Source organism: Culex quinquefasciatus, chromosome 1 (assembly GCF_015732765.1).
Source record: "Culex quinquefasciatus strain JHB chromosome 1, VPISU_Cqui_1.0_pri_paternal, whole genome shotgun sequence".
NCBI classification, from domain to species: Eukaryota; Metazoa; Arthropoda; class Insecta; order Diptera; family Culicidae; genus Culex; species Culex quinquefasciatus.
Window position 1 is genome coordinate 96,431,652 of NC_051861.1, and position 5,745 is coordinate 96,437,396.

The following is a 5,745-nucleotide window of genomic DNA, read 5'->3' on the forward strand; positions in this document are numbered from 1 at the left end:
CGGAAGCTGTGGTGACAGGCTTTGGGGAATCTGCGGATGATGTCTTCTCGCTGCCGAGGACGTCGTCATTGTTGTTGGAAGTATACGCGTCCAGACTGGTCAGGGCCGACGGGTTGCTGGAAGGCTTCTGGGCGGTGCAGCGGATTCGTCCTCGTCGGTCACCGTTCGGCAGCAGGCGCTGGTAATCCGCGGTCACTGTGGTGTGTCCTGGTCCATTTTAGAATCTTGACAGTCACCGTTTCCCAGTCGCGGCCCAAACTCGAGCTGGGATGATGCTCCAGCTGCTGCCGGATCAACTCTGTTTGGCGGTTGCTCCTGGAAATGCGGTGGAGATTAACAAGTATAACAGCTGATAAACCATCGTGTGCCAATTCCATTACCAATTTGCGAATGTAACTATCGTCCTTGTACAGCAACACGTTCTACGGCTTGATGTCCGTGTGGATGAGGTAATCGAGACCTCTAACACTTGCCGGACGGTGGACTTTTCGTTCGGCAGTGGAATTCCTCGGTAGTTGCTCTTCAGGAAAAACTTCGGCAAGCTGTGCCCCAACTCTTCAAACACCAGACAGATGTGCGTCCCCTTGATGCCCGTTATCCTGAAGTCGTTCAGCAGTGCACCGTCTTGTTTCGCTTCTGATCGGCGTTCCGCATCAATCTGAATCTCGTCCTTGGCCGTATTGGTCAATTGCTGTGACGATTTGACAATCTTCAGCCTTACGTACCGCCTTTCGTCAAGGTCCCAGCTTAGCCACACCATCAAAAAGTGACCCCACCTGAGATGACCGACCACTGAAGGCAACAATTCGCCCCACTACAACGGATGTTAACTCCCGCGGCCAACCCGCGGCAGTAATCCTCCCACGCCTCCTGCTTATAATCGTCACTAGGTATATCCCGCACCATCCTCGTCCAACAACCGATCGTCTCCGTTGAGCTTAAGTTCTTGCTTATTCCGGAAGAATACTGTTTTTGATTGTCATGTTGTCGCTCTAGCCGCCGCCGACGATACCGAACTATCTTATTATCCGGAGATTGCTGGCCACCACCACCACCTGCTGCTGCTGCCGCCGCGGCCGCTGCCTGTTGTTTGGTAGCTTCTTTTGTTTGGATCTTTAGCACACGCCTATTCGCGTCGGATTTTTGTTTATCTTTTGCTGCTCTGACTACCCCGTAAAATGACAGGTTTCCGTCTGACGACACACCAATCGGAATCATGTTACACCAAACCCCCGATTACGCTCAGGCGTTACGCTTTGTATTTCGTCGATTTCTCTGAATGGCGCAACTTTTAAAGCAATTTATACGTCTTGTGCAGATTTACAAATTGCTTTCAAAAGAATGCAAAAATGTTGCGTCATTCCAGAGAAATCGACGAAACACAAGGCGTAACGCCTGAGCGTAATCGGGGGTTCACGTGTACCATAATCAGCCGATTTAGTTGGGATGCGTTAAGTTTTTAGTCGCCCTTTGAATAGACCGATAAATAACCGATTCCGTTGAACTTCGTCGGTCGATTTCGACAACCAATATTCTACAGAAGTCGGTTGGCCGTTGTGTTGGCCGAAACCACCCAACGAAACCCGACATAGTTATGTGAATTGCCGGATTTTTTTACCGGGTATCGATTCATCCCACTGCCCACTGAGCATTTTGGCTCGATCTAGCTCGAGATCGAGCCTGATTGAGTCGAGGCTCGAGCAAAAATTCTCAGTTGATGAGAACTTTGACTCGAGCCTCGAGTGGATAGCTGGACTGAAAACGCAAGCTAGTTTTTGCATTTTTTTTTTTTCAAACTTATTTAATGAAACAAAAATTGAAAATTTACTCAGCTTTGGTCGACTATCAATTACTATGTGTAAAAGATCTTTAAAATTCAACAGTTCGCCTGAGTAGCATCTTAACTATTTGTAAAATTCGCCTAAACATAAATATTCTATAAAATATATAAAATGTTCATACCTCGCAGCAAAATAGTCTTTCAGCTTCAGCCTCAGTGCAAGCTCATCAGTGGAGTCACCTCGCGTTGCACCTGGACCTGGACGTTTTGATTTGCTTCCTTTAGGAAGAAGCCCCATCCTTTTGCTTTGACGACTTGAGACAGTTTGAGCAGCAAAGCCCTTTCGCCTGCCATCAACTTGAAGTCTGCACATTTCTCTGTATATTCCCCACAGAATTCAGCAATTTTTGGATTTCCGGGTCGAAGGTTCGTAAGTTCTGGGAGGCTTCTGATGTCTTCCTCGATGGACCGTATCTGGCCTTCACTTAGATCCTCCAAGGCACAGTTCAAGTACCCGTTCTTGCAGCACTCTTCAGATGCGCGGGCACGGGCACTTCAATTGTGCTTCCGCCTTCTTCCAGAAGTTTTCCTATAAAATTAATATCAATATGTTTCATGCCATAATTATATTTTGTTTAGTTAGTACCTCGAATCCTTCCATCTGTAACCGGAGTTGACCGGAGACCGGAGTTGACAGAAGTTTTCCTGTTAAATAAAGAAATCATTTAGTTTTTTTGCTTTTTTTTTGTAATTGAATATTTTACAGGCGCGCGAAGAGGGCTGTTCTCGCCACTTGCTGTTCGGCCAGCTGCAGTCCGGATTGTGGACCTGGGTCAACCAACTTCGACCCAAAATTGTCCACTCTCCGTCTGTCCACCGACCGGGATCGACCACCTACGGCCAAAATGGCCAGCTGCCGTTCGGCCAGTCGAGTTGGGATGGCGGACCTGGGTCGACCAAATTCGACCCAAAATTGTCCACTCCCGCCTGTCCACCGATCGAGATCGACCACCTAAGGCCAAATTTGGCAGCTGAATTAAGAAATCATTATTTTTTTTTGCTTTTTTTTTGTAATTGCATATTTTACTGGCGCGCGAAGAGGGCTGTTCTCGCCACTTGCTGTTCGGTCAGTTGCAGTCCGGATTGCGGACCCGGGTCAACCAACTTCGACCCAAAATTGTCCACTCTCCGTCAGTCCACCTACGGCCAAAATGGCCAGCTGCCGTTCGCCAGTTGCAGTCGGGATGGCGGACCTGGGTCGACCCAAAATTGTCCACTCCCGTCTGTCCACCGACCGGGATCGACCAACTACGGCCATATTGGGCAGTTGCCGTTCGGCCAGATCAGTTTTCCTGTTAAATTAAGAAATCATTAAGTTTGTTTTGCTTTTTTTTGTAATTGAATATCTTACCGGCGCGCGAAGAGGGCTGTTTTCGCCCCTGGCTGTTCGGCCAGTTGCTGTCTGGATTGCGGACCCGGTTCAACCAACTTCGAACCAGAATTGTCCACTCTCCGTGTGTCCAACGGCCGGGATACCTACTTCCAAAGTGGCCGGCTGCCGTTCAACCAGTTGCAGTCCGGATTGCGGACCTGGGTCAACCAACTTCGACCCAAAATTGTCCACTCTCCGTCAGTCCACCTACGGCCAAAATGGCCAGCTGCCGTTCGGCCAGTTGCAGTCGGGATTGCGGACCTGGGTCGACCAAATTCGAGCCAAAATTGTCCACTCCCGTTTGTCCACCGACCGGGATCGACCATCTACGGCAAAATGGCCAGCTGTCCTTTGCAGTCCGGATTGCGGACCGGCTTCAACTACCATCGATCAAAAACGTCCACTTTTTGTTTGTCGCGGAACCGGGAATCGGGAACCACTCACTTCCGACGAATCTACCTTCGAACCACAAATGTCCACACTTTGTCGCGGAACCGGGAATCAATGACTTCCGACGAAAGCTTACTAAATTTTGTTTTGTCACTGACGCCACGCCACGCGGTTGAAAACTGCTCGAAGTTTATGTGTCAATTCGAACTGTCAAATTTTTTCGAGTAGTTTGACAAGTGTTTTCACAGAAAGGTAACTGAAAAGGCTAGCTAACGCGCGTTAAGATCAAAAAGGAAAAACTAAATGGAAGGAACGAGGAAAGGCTTTTATGAACGCTTAAAGGTTTGGAAAAAAGTAATTTATCGCTCATTAAAGGCGGAAGTGAGCTACCCCTCGACAGCAGCCGTATTGTGTTCCAAGAATCCAAGAATGACAGAAGAAAAAAAAAACTGTTGTTCGGACGATGTCGAAATCATCGCAACAAAATTTGGGGAATTAGCCGCTTTGCAGCAGATCAAACTTTGTGATTTTCTTACATTTTTCAGTTTTATACTTTACAGGAATCCTTTTCCTACTCCTTGTGATCGTCCTTCACTAGAGTACAACAAATCAACAAATTTTATTCATTTTAATTCATATTTTTAACTCAATAATGTATCGTGCACTTTTTTTTTTTTTTTTTTGAATTAAATATACTTTATTGAATCTTTCTTATAATAATTACATTTGGTTTACATAATAAGTGGTCAGCTGTGGCTCTTCAGCTTTAGTTTGCTTTTCGTGATTTAAACACTGTTCATTTTCATTACTTTAAAAGTATATGATTTATCATTTTTGTAACACTAGGTACAATGAGAAAAAAAAAATGTTAAGAAAACATAACCTAACCTAAAACTAACTTAAACTTACCATAAACTAAACCAATCCTTGAATCAAGGGGTATTCAGATATAGCACATTTTTCCCTGAATTTCAAACATTTTTCTTGAATCTTCTGATCCAACATTTTTACTTCTGCTAATTCATGAACCTCACTTGATCTTGTCCAGCCAGGAACATTCAAAACCATTTTGAGTACCTTGTTTTGGACACGCTGGAGCTTCAATTTATGAGTTCTAGCGCAACACTCCCAAACAGGTACTGCATACTCAATAACGGGGTAAATTATTTGTTTGTAAACTGCTAACTTATTTTTCAAAGATAGCTTTGATTTTCTGTTAATTAAAGGATACAAACACCTGATGAGAATGCTGCACTTGTTCAATATTTTATCTACATGCTGCCGAAACAATAGTTTCGAGTCAAGTATGAGACCTAAATAGACAACTTCCTTTGACCAGGGTATCGAAACATCATTCATTTTAATCAAAACATCATCCTTTGGGACAAATCTGGCCGATTTGGAAAGTGGAAAAATGATGGTTTGAGTTTTGGCTGCATTTATGCGAATTTTCCAGTCGCCAAAGTATTCGGAAAGAACGTCAAGACCCTTCTGAAGACGGCCAACTAAATATCTGGTTATTTTACCCTTATAAATAACGGCAGTGTCATCAGCAAAAAGTGACAACACACCATTACCAGGAAGAGTAGGCAAATCAGATGTAAAAATATTGTACAGAAGTGGGCCAAGAATACTTCCTTGGGGAACCCCAGCATCAATGTTGAATAATCCAGAAGCAATCCCATTCAGAAAAACCTTGAACGATCTCTCCGAAAGATAGTGCTGGATAATTTTGATAAGATACATTGGAAAACCGTATAAATACAGTTTATGTATCAAACCATCATGCCAAACATTGTCAAAAGCCTTCTCAACATCCAACAAAGCCATAGCAGTTGATTTAGACTCAAGCTTGTTCTGCTTGATGATTTTAGTTACTCTCGTAAGCTGATGAGCAGTATTATGTCCCTTTCGGAAGCCAAACTGCTCATTCAAAATTATATTATTATCGTTGGTAAAATCCAAAAGCCTTGAATAGATGACCTTCTCAAAGAGTTTGGACAGACTACTCAAAAGACTAATGGGACGATAACTTGTTGGCGATGTTGGATCTTTTGAGGCTTCAAAATTGGTATGACTTTGCCCAGCTTCCAATTGGTGGGGAAGTAACCAAGTTGCAAACATTTATTGAAAATATTGGCTA

General features: G+C 44.4%; 1 long non-coding RNA gene across 1 annotated transcript; it reads right to left on the minus strand.

The window, feature by feature from the left end:
* Positions 1–2,328: 2,328 nt before the first annotated feature.
* On the minus strand, positions 2,329–3,087 carry LOC119765583. The gene is made up of 4 exons (XR_005276832.1): positions 2,868–3,087; positions 2,545–2,811; positions 2,427–2,485; positions 2,329–2,369 (listed from the first exon to the last, which is right to left on the minus strand). It is a non-coding gene; the product is annotated as an uncharacterized LOC119765583 (long non-coding RNA).
* Positions 3,088–5,745: the final 2,658 nt, after the last annotated feature.